This window comes from Buteo buteo, chromosome 24 (genome assembly GCF_964188355.1).
Source record: "Buteo buteo chromosome 24, bButBut1.hap1.1, whole genome shotgun sequence".
Lineage (NCBI taxonomy): Eukaryota > Metazoa > Chordata > Aves > Accipitriformes > Accipitridae > Buteo > Buteo buteo.
In genome coordinates this window covers 5425251-5439066 of record NC_134194.1, presented here as the reverse complement: position 1 = coordinate 5439066, position 13816 = coordinate 5425251, and the positions used below count along the sequence as shown (strand labels likewise).

Below are 13816 nucleotides of genomic sequence, written 5' to 3'. Positions count from 1 at the left end.
GTCAGCAATTCACCGCCGTGGGCAGCGGTAAAACCTGCCCTGCGCGGCTGCCCGGCCCGGCCCTCGGGAGGAGCTGACCCCGCCGCCGCCGCCGGGGGCTCGGCTCTTGGGGCTCGGATCCGGGGGCTCAGTTCTTGGGGCTCGGCTCCCGGAGCCCCCCTCCTGGTTTCCCCGACCCGCCGCTCCGGCCGGGTCCGGCCCCGGCTCTCGCCACCCCGGGGTGAAGGGGCTGAGGGTCAGCGCTGTCGGCCGCCTCCCCCGCTCCCGGGTGCGTTCAGCAGGAGAAGGGGAAGAATTGAAGAAGTCGACAGCTATTGAACAGAAGAGCTAGGTTTCTTGGGTTTTTTTTGTTTGGTGTTTTTTTTTTTTTTCTTTTTTCCCCGTAACAGGGAGCAGCGAGGAAGGACTGCTGCGATATGCTTAAACATCACTAAATCCTACTTCGTTATCCCGATGAAATTCCTTTTTTTTTAATTCGTTGGCTCTGGCTAATTGCCTCTGTAGCGTTAACGCTCTGTTACTGCTTTTAAGGCTGTGTACTTGAAGGCAACACATCCTTGAAAGCCAGACGTAAACGGGGTTTAAATCCCAGCAGCACACCGAGCGAGCCCCTCCGTGGGCACCCCCGGCCTTAACCCCCCTCGGCTCCGGTGCTGAGCTTCATCGAGGGCAGTGGCAGTGCTCGTGGATGTGTCTGAAGGGTCACCCACCGAGTAACACAAATAAAATCTTCTCGGTGGTAAAATATTATTCGATATTTTGCTGTTTGTGTGTACTACTACAGGTGTTTACCTGGACTAAAAGATGCGACTGTGGGATTTTCACCAGAACAGCAACAGATCCTGCTGGCAGATTAGGTGATTTGTATCCCTTTAATCAAGGGCTTCAGTGCCTAATTACATGTTAAATTAACATTATAGTGTTTTAAGTATCTTAATTATATATACTTAGGCAATTCTTGCCTAACGTGCGCGCTATTGTTTAAAAAAAACCCAACCCCTTAAGTACCGCAGCTCCGCTGCGTGTGGTTTTCTCTCCCTGCACTGCACCGGTGAGTCTTTCAGCACAGCGATCTTCCAGAGTTAATCCACATTTAGTGTTTGCATTTAAACATCAGCCCATCGTTTGTGAAGTAAATCTACATAGCAGGTGTTAATTGAGTGCTAATTTATTTAAATTCCTCCTGATGAAAGTGATTAAGGGAGGAAGTGTGTCCCCAGTTGTTGGAGAGGTTATTTGCTTTTTTAAGTTTAAAAAAAAAAAAAAAAAAAAGGAGTCTGTAGTTTGCACAGAGAGTTGGGCACTTAAAAAAAGGTAACTGTAGCATGATCGTTTGCCCTGTAGGAAGCTGTGAGCATGTTAAAGGTCAGACTCTGTGCTCAGACAGGCTCCCTGGCTTCCCATCCACTTCAATGAGGGTGCAGTATGCTTGTTTCAGAACTAAAGTTGGCTGCAAGGCATCAGTTTAAGGACAGCTTTATGCACTTAAAAGGCTGGACACAATTAGGACGACTTGTGGGAAAGAGAAGAAACAGCAAAACCTGATATCTGGAAGGTAGGAAAAAAATTGAAAGAACTAGAAGCTGAACTGATAAAGGCAGAGGAATAAATCTCATAGCCTGTGCTAGGGTAACTTAATAGTACTCTGACCAGCACTGCAAGGTGTTAGAAACCAGCTTTTCTGTACTGCTTCAGTTTACTTCCTGTGAACGGTGACCTATTGCATCTGATCGGGTTCTCCTAGTTGCTTGAGTCATACAGCAAAAAATATCTAGAAAAAAAGTTAAGAATCTTTTGCTTATTTATTAAGGAGTCTTAAAAGCTACCTACAAGACCTGGTAGTATCCTTAGTGCCTGAAGCCTCTTCTTTTGCTTGGATTAAGTTCCTTTCATAAATTATATAATCAGTATAGATTTTGTTCTGCTTTTTTAACGCTATTGAGAAGGACACTGTAAGATGCAGATATAAAGGGCTCAGAAAGGAGTAGCTGGTAGTGACAGTCTTCCAGAATTGCATTTTCTAGCTTTTGTGGAGTGGCTGTTGCTAAGCAATAATTTGGACAAGTATGAGCACAAGGACTTCATTCATTTTATAGTTATTCCCAGTAATAGCTTTGTTCTGTCATCACTGTCTTTGTTGGTATTTCTTTTTGTCTTTGGTAATACAGTTGCAACCACATCTGCTACATGAGAGAGTTATATGGCTAAATCTGTCTAACAAGACAGTTATTGTACAGCTAGTCATTAGAGATGATTGCTTAGTTTGAGGTAACGGCAACATTTACAATGTTGAGTCCCATTCATAATGATGTTTCAAAGCACACGCCAATAGGACTGTGGGCTTTAAAGATATTTAAGTGTTCATAGATGGATATATCTAGAAATTTTAATAGTTTTCTCTCTGTATTTTGAGATGTGTAAATGCCTTCCAAAATCTGGTTCAGCATTATTGTCAATCAAAAGCAGTCTGCAGCTCTATACACTAGTTAATGTTTTATATAACCCGAATTTTTAACAGCTGTTACATAGCTGATTTTGGTGGTATGTTATATCCCTTCACGCAGGACATCAGATACTGCATTTCAAACTAACCAGAACTTTAAAAATAAAAACACAACCACAGCTCACTGGTACTGCTGCAAGCAATAAACTTTACAAGTAGTCATCCTAAGCAGCAAGTATCATCTAAAAGAGCTTCCCCACAGATTGCTTGTTAGAAATGCCAAAATACAGGCTTCCTGCTGCCTTTGAGAAATCTGGAGAGAGGGTGGAAAACTAGTCCTGTTCTAAAAGGACAGCTAGCAAATGTGTCCCACTGTCGCAATTTCTTCCAAGAGGTAATTATGCCAGAGGTTTTATAACAGGCTTTCATTTTTGCTCGGCAGACAGTTTGCCCTTGTTTAAAACAATCATCAGGTAAAAATTACAAGCAATGCAATGTTCATCTGCGTTAGATGCTCCCAAGCAAACAGCCTTATTTCTAGGTGTTTTGACCTGGGGTAGTAGAGCGTGCATTGACTTGAATACGGTGCTGCATTCACATGCTTGGCTTGCGATGTTTGAAGGCAACAAGAGCACATGCATGGCTTCATCGCAGGCTGCAAGCAAGCCCTCCGCAGCTTTGCAGTGCTGCAGTTTCCTAAAATCCGTACAAGTTAGCTTCAGCCAGGGTTTCAATTCTGCAGTGGGGTCTGCTTAGGATCCCAGCTGATTTCCCTGGAGCAAGCCTGGACTTTGTGGAAGGGCTTGAAGCTAAACAGAGAGCCTGTGATCTGCAGGTTATTGAAGCAAACCCATTTTTACTCAGTGATTTAGAAAAAAAAATTCCTGTGCATGGAGAAATCTATATTGAAATATGATCTCTCCTGTAGTGAATTTGGAGGACGGGGTTCAGAATTGTTAAAATAACCAGTTTAGTTAAAGTGGCTGAGTACATCCAAAAATAATAACACAGTGCTTTCTGTCACGGACAGCCATTTACACACGATGTAATAATATCACTGCAATGCAATGCTGGCATTCAGCTGAGAGAGGAGACACACCTCTGCCTCATAGCTCTCGCCTTCACAAGCAGGACTGAGGAAACTCCTCTGTAATGCTGGGCTTGGACCTCTCAACTGTGACCATTTGAGGTCTTTGTTGTGCCTATAAACACCTGAGAAATACTACAAAAATCTGGGATGGAATTGCTAAGTTGTATGTTCTACCTAGTTTTGTTTCTCTGGAACAATTTAAACCAGGATAACTAATAATTCAATAAGTACATAACTACTTGAGAGCTGCACTTGGGACAGAAATTGGATTGAGTCTTGTTATAAGATGGAACACTTTATTCCTGGGGGAAAATAGGCATCTCCTGAGTAGGGAGTGTTCCTACTGTGGCGTGGGACAGTTTTCATTCTATTCAGTGGGTCACTGGTTCAGTACTTTTCCTCCACAGAGTGTTTTGCAGGTATTATCTGCACCATGCTTAGAGGATCTTGAGTTTTATTGCTATCTTTCAGAATGGGAAACAGAAACATGGGGTGATGCCACTTGGCCAAGGCTACGGAGGAAGGTGGAGGTAACAGAACTGTACCTTGAAATTTCCCAGGTACTGTGATCTTTGCCTCATGCTCTGCTGTGGAGCTAAAGGTCTTCTAGAGGCTAATTATTTGGGGTGATGCTTTGAAGTAACTTACAGATAGGCACTTCTGAAAATGCTATTAAACCTGAGCCTTTAGCTAGCTACATTCTTTGTCAAATCAAGTCTGTGCTGTTCTGTAGCTGGGCTGGCTACACGTTCCCATTGTCATGTAGGCAAACAGCTCAGGTTACTGCATGTGCATGTTTCCCTCCTAGGGTATGGGGCACAGGAGCTTTGCAGTTGTATTGCTGGGGTCACTACAAAGTTCATCCCTTGAGTATTGTATAAAACTAACGCAGGGATATGATTTTCTCTTTGTCTTACCGCAGAGGTGAAGCCTGAGGTGAATTCTCATAAGCTCCATGAAAATCTTCAGCTTCGCTCTTGGAATTCATCTGGCCAAAGTTCGTGGCTTCCGCTTGACTGCCCAGCCCTGGGGTCTCTGTGCCGTAGGACGGCAGGCCAGCCGCATCTCGGTCCTTGGCTCCTGTTTGGCTGCTCCTAGGGAAGGTGGGTTTCTTCATAGTGACTTGCACAGCTGGCCTGTGGGCAGAGCCTGCAAAGCTTTCCAGCTCTTTTGCTCCTGGAAGTAGAATTGTCCACAAGTCAGGTAGAAAGCAGTGGTGGTTCACCAGTACAGCATGCCGCAGTAACAGGGGAAGGGAAACTGGTATGTCTGTGCAGGTGGATGGGAGTTCAAGCTGCCTGGGCTCTGCATCGACCAAAACCTGCACAGCTGCATTAGCCAAACCTGACTTCTCACCAGGGCTAGTGAGCTTTAGTTTACAGGCAAGGTGCTGTTCTGTTCGGAGATGGCTTTCAGCACAAGCCAGACAAGTCCTGTTACAATAAAAAAGGTATAGATACAGCCAATGTGTTGGGCTAAGCTGGAATCCCTGAAGGGATGAAGCTCGGGGATGAGACTCCTCTGTGAGAGGGAACATCATCTCCACCTTGTCATCCTTGACCTAGGAAGAAGAGGGGCCAAAAGCAGAAACACAGAACAACTTGTATCCAGCTTTGAGAGGTACCCAAGCAGACTGCATTTTGGGGGCATTTCTCTTCTCTTGAGCCTACAAAAGTGTTTGCATCTGGCTTCTGCTTGGCAAATATCTGCGACTCTGCCTGATGTTGAGCAGCAGCAAATTCTCTTGTGCTTAGTTGCTCAGCTCAGAAATCCATGTGCTTACCTGGGGAAACAGAGAGACGTGCACTGGATGCCGCAGATCCAAATTCATTTTCAGCAACACATTTAAATATTCCAGAGTCTTCTGGAAAAGCTTCTGTAATAACCAGGGTGCAGACTTCCTCTGAAAGAACAAATTCAGGCATGCTGTTGCACCATAAAAGCCAAATGTTAACTTGTAGGAATTGGGAATTGGTCCTTGCAGAAGGACTGCTACTTAGTGATGGGCCTTGGCAGCAATAAAGTGTAAAAAAGTGATGTAAAGGGCATATGAAGTCAAGGGACTCAGAAGGAGCAAAGTTGAAGGAAGAATCTTTCTTCCTGTGACTTTCTTTCTTCTGTGACTTTATGAAACAAGGCACAATTTTTTTGCTAAATTCTGTCTTCTCTTGCACAAGTTACCCCAGAAAAGATTGTAGGTTAGAATAGTTGGTATGTTTTCCCTTAATATACAGGGTACTCTTCATTAACTGAATGTAAAAGGGATGGTACCTTTTTCATTGTGTTGTGAAAAAAAATCAGGGCCTTTCAGGTGCTTGTGTCAAAACTAAGAATTTGAAAGCTTTTAACCTGACACTGAAAGCTATCTTCTGGTTACCTTTTGAACATTACTGTTTTATCTTGGATGAGCTAGGAAAACCTAAGTGTGGGGTAATTAACCGATGAGATGTCTAACAAAAAATGTGCTGTGTACTTACCAGGAACTGCTGATGAACAAGCCTCTGCTCAAAATAAGAGAGAAAAAAATTAAATGGTTATAATGCCAGAATGGAAGAAAAACCTTCAGCCCTCACTCCCTTGCCCACCTCGGTTCTCACCCCGGTTACAAAGGGACCATATCCCTTACTGTCCATCAAGAGGAATACCATCCGGATAGGGGAAGCTCATGTTTGGCTGGGGAACCTGATGGTGCAAACACCTCTCCACTGAGATGATACAGAAAGAGTTCCACTGACTTTGGAGTTAGTTGCTGTGAATTTGGCCCACTGGAGCTATGACCTCATGCCTGGGAGTATTATAAGTTGTTTAAACTGTGCTTGTATTTTAATTTTTTTTTCCTGAGTTGATCAGTAGTTATAATATATGGTGACAATGCCTCCATGGCTCAGTAGTACTTTCATTAATAACTAACAGCACAGGAATTTCCTCCCATCGTGCCTGATCTGCTCACGTCTTGCCAGAGGAAGCACAGGCTCCGTACGGCAGTCTGTGACTTCAGGTCATTTGATACTTGTAAACTTAACTCTGCCTCTATGAACATGTACAATCTCCTAATTTTTACAGCAGTTCTTGTTCCTGTCTTATCACTGTCCCAATAAAATTACTGTACATCAAACATAGTAATACCTACTTTTTCGTAGTATTCGGAAATCGGCAGAATCTATTATCTGATCGTATTCTCTGTACCAGTGAACCTGTAAGGTGGGTGTAGCGCGAATGCGACATTCAAATACCACTAATTGACCCTTCGTAGCTCTTATGTTTTGTAGACCCTGGAGGAGGAAAAATTGGTGTTAAATGGCTGACATAAGTATTTCCCTGTTGAAGTAATTATTATGGAATGGTACACCCTTCAGTGAAGAAGATGATCTCATGCTCATATTTTTGTTTTACTTACAATAGTTAATTTAATTCTAAATGCATTTGCAGTGGGTTGTGAGTGGAGGTTTTTTCACCTGTAGAGCAGTGCTTATTAAAAGGCTTTAGCTTGCTTATGCATTTAAAGAAAGAGACAAATGCAGGAAAAACATCTATTCCAGTGGATATACTATAATAAGGGAGGTTACTATGAGAGGTTTCCACTTCAGCCTCCTTTGTAGGAAATAAATGAGATGAATTCATCTAAGTGATTCTGTCTGTCTGGATCGTTTACCAATTGAGATGTTAGTTTGATAGCATCACTAATGAAGCATGCTGGCTTTTTTGAATTGTCAATGAACCAACGTTCCAGCCTCAAAATACCTTCAGATGGAGCAAGAAAATTCAAAATCTAATGCTAGTAGTTGCAGAACAAGCTAGGTCATTCAGACAACGTGTGCTCTTTACCTTTGTAAACACAGGTGTGCTTCCGTAGGCAGACCCGGTCAGGCTCGCTGAAGGACTCTGCATCTATATAGCAAAGAAAAGTGATTTTTATAGCTTGAATTTCTCATATGCAGGAACCCAGCTGTGTTGCTGGCATTTTACTTTGAAACAGAAGGAGACATCAGAGTGTTTTATCTGTTGTTCATGTGCCAGCCTAATAAATATCCTGTGAAGAGTCTCCATTCAAGTGCTCCAAGAGGAAATGCCTCCCTGGACTGTGAACACCAAGTTAGTGGAAAGAGGAGCTGATAACCAGTAACTGTTGCTAGTCTTAGAGCTGTAAGTTAATTAGTTGCCCACATCTAGCAATCCTGGCTAGGAAATGTTCCAAGGCAGAAAGCCCTTTTTCAGAGCTTAGGGTCCAGATCTTGATATTCATGATGACCCTTGCCTCTTAGTCACTTGCTGAAGATGAGCTTGAGCTGATCCTTGCAAAGTATTTCTAGAATACTATAAATAATAATTTTAGAAATGTGTAGCCTACTCTATGAGGGTCAATAGGTAACAGCTGAATTAAAGTGGTGTAACTGGTGAACTGAATGGCTGCTAGAGACTTCATTGGCTGAGGAACCAGTGGTCAGCAAAACACTGGTGGCTTTCCACTGTTTCTTAGCATGGGGGGAAAAATAAACAGGGCAGGATGGAGACAGAGACTTTAGGAGGCTGACTACACTTGACCCAACAATGTTGGTACTTACTGTGACATTCCTCTGGTCCTGCCAGGATGCTGAGACTTGCAAGGAGGCTTAGCCTTTGGATTTACCCTATGAACCTGGAGAGACAAACATAAATCAGTGTGTGTTTAGAACTATCTCCTTTTCCTTACAACACAGTGATGGCTCCATTTTGTAAACTGAGCATATGCTGGTTGGAGAGCAAGTGATATGTGCCAGAGAAAATAGAAGCATCCTTAGTATTTGAGAATAGGCTCCGGTCACCTCCAGAGCATGGAGACATTTAACCAAGGTTATTGATATGAATCTTAGTAGAAGACCCAAGTCACCCATGAAACCTGGCTCCATGGTGGAGTTAGGGTTTTTCTGCATTTGGATGGAAGAGTCTAAAGGAAACCCTTGTTACTTTAGCTAAAGTGAAAATGGTACCTCATAAACCAGCTGCCAGATCCTTCTCACATAAGGACTGTAGCATACTGGATTGACACAAAAAAGTAGTTACCAGTAGCTTATTAGCTCATGGTGGTAATAAAAGGTTTACAGATTTCATCTTTGTTTCCCTTTTACTATGGCAAGAGAGATTTTTCTTGGTGGAGTACTGCAGGCTAACAATCTTGCTTTTCCTGGGCCCAGCTGCATCAAGTAAAAATGCTGGTCTTGACAAATACCTTGCAGCAGCAGCAGTGCTGTTGTCATATGCTCTGCTTCTGGAGCCAACATGAAAAATGTGACTCTGGACTGAGAGATGGCAGCACGTGTGAGATCTGGAGACAGCGCTCCTGCATCTGTCTGCTTTGAGCTACAGCTGTGGGGAAGGAATTTAACCTGGTTAAAAAAAAAAAAGGAGAAGGCATGGAAGTAACTGAATTGACTTCCTGCTAGCTGTAGGAGCAATATATGTCCTCTGCTGCTCTGTTTGGTGTGAAGCAGTACTCCTGAGTTGCTAAAGGGTGCCCTGGGATTTGCGTTCCCCATCCATTAAGCCAGCTGTTCACCCTCTCCCATTCTTAGCACCTGCGGCATCAAATTCAGAGCCTTATTCTACATTGTCTGGTAGCTGACGTTGTCATGTACTGCCAAGTCCTATGTTTGTGCCTGTATGTGTCTGTGGTCATGCAAACAGTTCCTTAAGGTATTGGCAGATGGTTACAAAGCTGTTGTTTCTTACTTAGTGATCAGTTGCTAAGGCTGCTGTAACTGTCCCCTTGTGAGCTCCTTGCCTGTTGAACCACTGCCTTTGTGGCAGTATTGCTTTGTGTTTGCAGCCTGCTAGGAACCAGATATGAGTGGTCTGGTAGGTAAGAAGTCTCTCCTTAAGGTTACAGTTGTTTCTCTGCACCCCAGCAGTGCTTGAGGTCAGACAAATGTGTGTTTCTTCAGGGTCTGGATCCTACGCTTGATGCTCCTGGTTCCATATGGTATTGTTTGGTACTTACAGCATTCGTAACATGATAGGTAGAGTAACTTCAAATCTGGGGTCTTCTATCTGACTGTCACCCTGTCTTGGAGTCACATTTGTAGAGATACAGATAGGTGCATGGCATAGAGATATGGAGGCACCTCAGGAGACTAGGATATAGTTACTTCAAACAAGTCAGCAGGCTACAAAAGCACCCATCTCATCAAATAAAATCAGTATATGCATCTGAGCTCTTCAGAGGCTTTGCTTAGCCGTTTGGTCCAAATAATTTATTTGAAATCTCCTCTCTCTCTCTCCTGCTTTCTGTCACTCTCCAAAACAGTCATAACTGCTTACAGGGAAGGATATTTTGCAGTCTAGTTGGATTTGACTGGTGTAGCCATGTGACAACCGCAGGCAGCCACGTGAGACAATGGGCTGCTGTAAGGCAGTCAGACATCTCTGATGAGAACATGTCACTGTGTGTCTCATCCAAACCTGCAGTATGTTACCCTTGGCCCTGATCCAGCAAAGCGGTTACACATGTACTTGGACCACCCATGGCCTTCATATTTCTATCTGTTGCTCTTGAGTTATAAGTATCTCTCAAGCAGTTCCAGGACGGCTCCTGTCCAAGGTTGTGTCACACAGCCATCAACAGGGCTCTGCCGTGATGCAAGGACTGCTGGATAATCCCAAGCCATTGCATGTGGGAGGAGGGCCTGGGAAGCCACTGTTATTGAGTTGCCCCGGGCTCCCGCCACAAACCTATCCTGGCTGTAGTCCACCACACATCCCTGGGATGCTATTTGCATTGCCTCCTTGCAATCTATCAGGTAATGGTCAGTATAGTCGGTTTTCAGGACCTGTGAAATAGGCTGATGGTTTTTTTCTGATTTTCTCCCAAAGAAAAAGGGTGGTGAAAAATCAGACACGTGCAGATTGTGAAAGGAGTTCCTGTGCTGACATACCTGCTTTAAAGGTCACCTCATGTGACTGAAACATCATTAACAAAACTGCATTGGAGAACCTATGCCCCCCTTTCTTCTGTACAATAAGAGACTTAATTCTCCTGTAGAGATGACATCACTCTTGGTTGTTCCACTCTATCTCCAAGACCATGATCGGTCTGGAATTAGGCAAGACATGCAAAGAAACAGAAGGCACAGATGTACCCCTTAGCAAGAGTAAGTAAAGAGGTCAGAGGTGGGACTGTGCCAGGCTGTGGTTTAACACTGAAGCACAGTGAGGCACTCCAGGGAGCTTGCTCAGGAAGGTTAGACACACCTTTTCTGGAGCAACAAGCAAGATCTTGGAGAGAGGTTGGTCTACTGAACTGAACAGGAACAGCTTCTGACAAGTTTCCAGCCATAATAAAACAGGCACTGAACTTTAGCACCAAACAAGAATAACACTAGCTTATGAATTTGTGCTCAAGACAGTTACTCAATTGGATGGCATTAGTTCCTCAATGCGATGATTACTGCTAAGACCTTCTGACACAGGAGAGACCATGGCCAAAGATGATGGCTGTCAAAGTTGCAAGTGAAACTGGACTAATGCCATGTAACACACCAAGGAGTCAGTGTTTGCACTGTAAATACAGGAAGTTATATATGTGATGCTGCAGCTGCCAGTGCTCGAGGAAGGCTAGGCTAATCTCTTGCCAAAGCAGATCTTACTAGTTCAGTTGAGAGGAGACCCCATCATTGGGAAGTCTATTTGTGCTTGGCTGCTGTAGGTTTCTACTGTTTAAAGCAGAAGCCATCCTTGAAATCCACATTGCTTGCAGCACCCTGGTTTGTAGACAAAGTCATCCTTCACATGTGTGGTTTATGATAGATGCTCTGCTCTCATCTCATGTTCTGTGGTCCTTCCATTTCACAATTTGCTTCTCATGAGTGTGTTGGATGCTTTCACTATTAATACTGGATTTGGATAAGGAAGAGTTCATGGGAATAGATAAAAGGCTTATAAGGTTCATCACCAGAACAGTCACTGTTTTAGTCTGAATTTCCTGGTTTTCTTTGAGACCTAATGACATTGGGACTTAGTCTCCTGGTTTAGTAAATATCCTTTCAGGTGTGCCAAACTTGGTGGCAGGTGCTGGTTTAAAAGGCAGAGTGAACATAGGAGAGTAAATGTACTGAGAGCGTTTGGACTCTAGCTGCAACACTGACCAGCCCTACTACTGCTAATTGGTTTCACATGATTGAAACAGTGGGCTTCTATGCGAGTGCAAAGCTGTCTTGTGTATGGGGGTGTATGTGGCTGTCCAACTTAGTAGTAAAAAATGAGAGGATGTCATTCAGCTTCCAAGAAAACCCTGGAAGGTCACTCTGAGATAGCTGGTTTCTCTCTGACGTGTCTCCTTTTCTTTGAGATATGAGTGATTGCTCCAGGCTTCTTTAACTATCTGTTTTCAGACTCCTGAGATCCTGTTCCTGAGTCCTGCTGAGCTCCATGTGTGACGTGCCCCTCTGTCCGTGTTTGCCTTGCTAAGCACAGAGGCTTTCTACAGCAGGTCAGCGGAAATGTTGGCACTGTACAGCTTACGCCCTTGAAAGAATATATAGCCGAGGTTTTACCTTGGTGAGTCATTCTAGCAGTCCTAGTGTCTCATGTAAATGTCAACCTTTACTTAGTGTAATTCTAGATCTTTGTGAAGAGGACAGAATTAGACTCAGCCAAATGAAGAGTCCAAGGACCTTTGCAACCTAACACCAGAATGATTACAAGGTACATGCAGACCATGCTGTTGACACAAACCATAATGATGACATTCTGGCATTACCTGAATAGTTGACATGGCTGCAGAATTATGCTATATGCAACACTAGGACAAATTTAACACAGGGTTAGGAAAGTATTAAAGCTGCATGGAGCCCTTCTGCCAGACGTTTAGATAATGGAAAACCCATTAAATCTGTTTTAGGAAAAAAATGAGCATCTGCTGGATCTGAAATACACAGCATTGTAAAGAGTGTATGTAGAGGGGAGGAGAATATTTTAAAATTTACACTTAGAAGTAAGGCAGACCTAGACTGCATCATCATATTAATGTACCAGCATGTCTTTTATTTAGAAAATGGGCTCAAATAGATGTACAGGCTAACAACCTTCAGTCAATTTGGAAGTGATGCATTTTGCAAGCCATCTGCATGTACCTGCTGGTGTTACTCATTTTCAGAGAGGTGTTCAAGCTTCGAGAGTGTATGCTAGACACTTGGCTATCTTGTGGCACTACCCTGTATGGCTTAACAGTGATATGAACACAGGACTGCAAAGAATGAGGCTTTCCCAAAGGCAGTGGGCTGGAGAAAGCTCTTTCTGGAGCTGTATTTCCTCTGTGCCATATGGCTAAATTGGGAAATCATCACCACTTGAGTAGTGAGCTTTCTAGTTGTGAGTTACTTGGTGATGTGAATATGTGATTTGAAAGCAGCTTCTCTGTTGCTTCTGGGGTGTGAATAACAAGACTTCCGTAGGAAGTGAGAAAAGAGCGATTTTATTTGTTTCTCTTCCCACACACCAAGAATCCTGAGATGACCGGTTAGATTGCAGGGAAATTTGTGATAGTATCAAATTGTGGAATGATTTCTTAAAATGACTGCTCTTTGGTGGAGGAGAAGGGCAGGTTTGCATTGGCTAAGATATTCCGAAAATAAGCAAATAGCTGAAAGAGGTTATTGTAGCCATTGATAAAGTATTTACAGAAACTGCAGAATCCTGATTAGATTTGAAGCTTGCTGAGAGTCTTTCTAAATTGTAGAAATGCAGGTGAACACTGAGTACGTTTCAAAGACCAATTTTTTGTAGCATATTTTCAGAACATGTAGCACTGAAGTGCACTATTTCAAAGGCTCATTTTCTGTGCATTATGTTTTTCATGCCTCCCCCCAAGCAAGTAGGATATTAGGTTCGGATATCAAAAATTGTGTATGGCAATCCTGTGGGCACCTCCATACATGCTGTTCAGGAAGGGCAGAAAGGTGTGCTGGCTTTCAAGGACAGGTTCCCTCTGGGATTAGCAAAGACTTTGAAGCATGGAGAAGAGCACAGCTGCTGAAATGCATGTACTGTGCTCCATGCTTGAAAGTCTTTGCTGGGATGAGTTTGTCCATTGTATAGAGCAGACTGTCGCAAGGAAAAGAACATCAGCAATCTGAATGTAATGGCATTTGGGCAACAGTAGCCTTAATATAGGAAAAAGTACAGTAGGGAGCTTTGATTTTGGAATTAGTTAAGGCATGTCTCTGATGAGATGGTGAGCATTTGCAAACACACCCTGCGTATGGCTCACGTTGCCGTGAAGTTTGTGGGATGTTTGGTGTCCGTGGGCAGCG

General features: G+C 43.5%; 1 long non-coding RNA gene across 4 annotated transcripts; it reads left to right on the top strand.

The window, feature by feature from the left end:
• The first annotated feature begins 115 nt into the window (after window positions 1-115).
• LOC142044508 (uncharacterized) lies at window positions 116-7138 on the top strand. Of its 4 annotated transcripts, XR_012654351.1 has the most exons (6): window positions 116-331; window positions 785-857; window positions 1439-1555; window positions 4005-4093; window positions 4456-4636; window positions 6014-7138. It is a non-coding gene; the product is annotated as an uncharacterized LOC142044508 (long non-coding RNA). The 4 variants fall into 4 exon arrangements; XR_012654350.1 differs by lacking the exon at window positions 116-331 and having other exon boundaries at window positions 381-857; XR_012654349.1 differs by lacking the exons at window positions 116-331; window positions 785-857 and having other exon boundaries at window positions 1331-1555.
• The last annotated feature ends 6678 nt before the right edge of the window (window positions 7139-13816 follow it).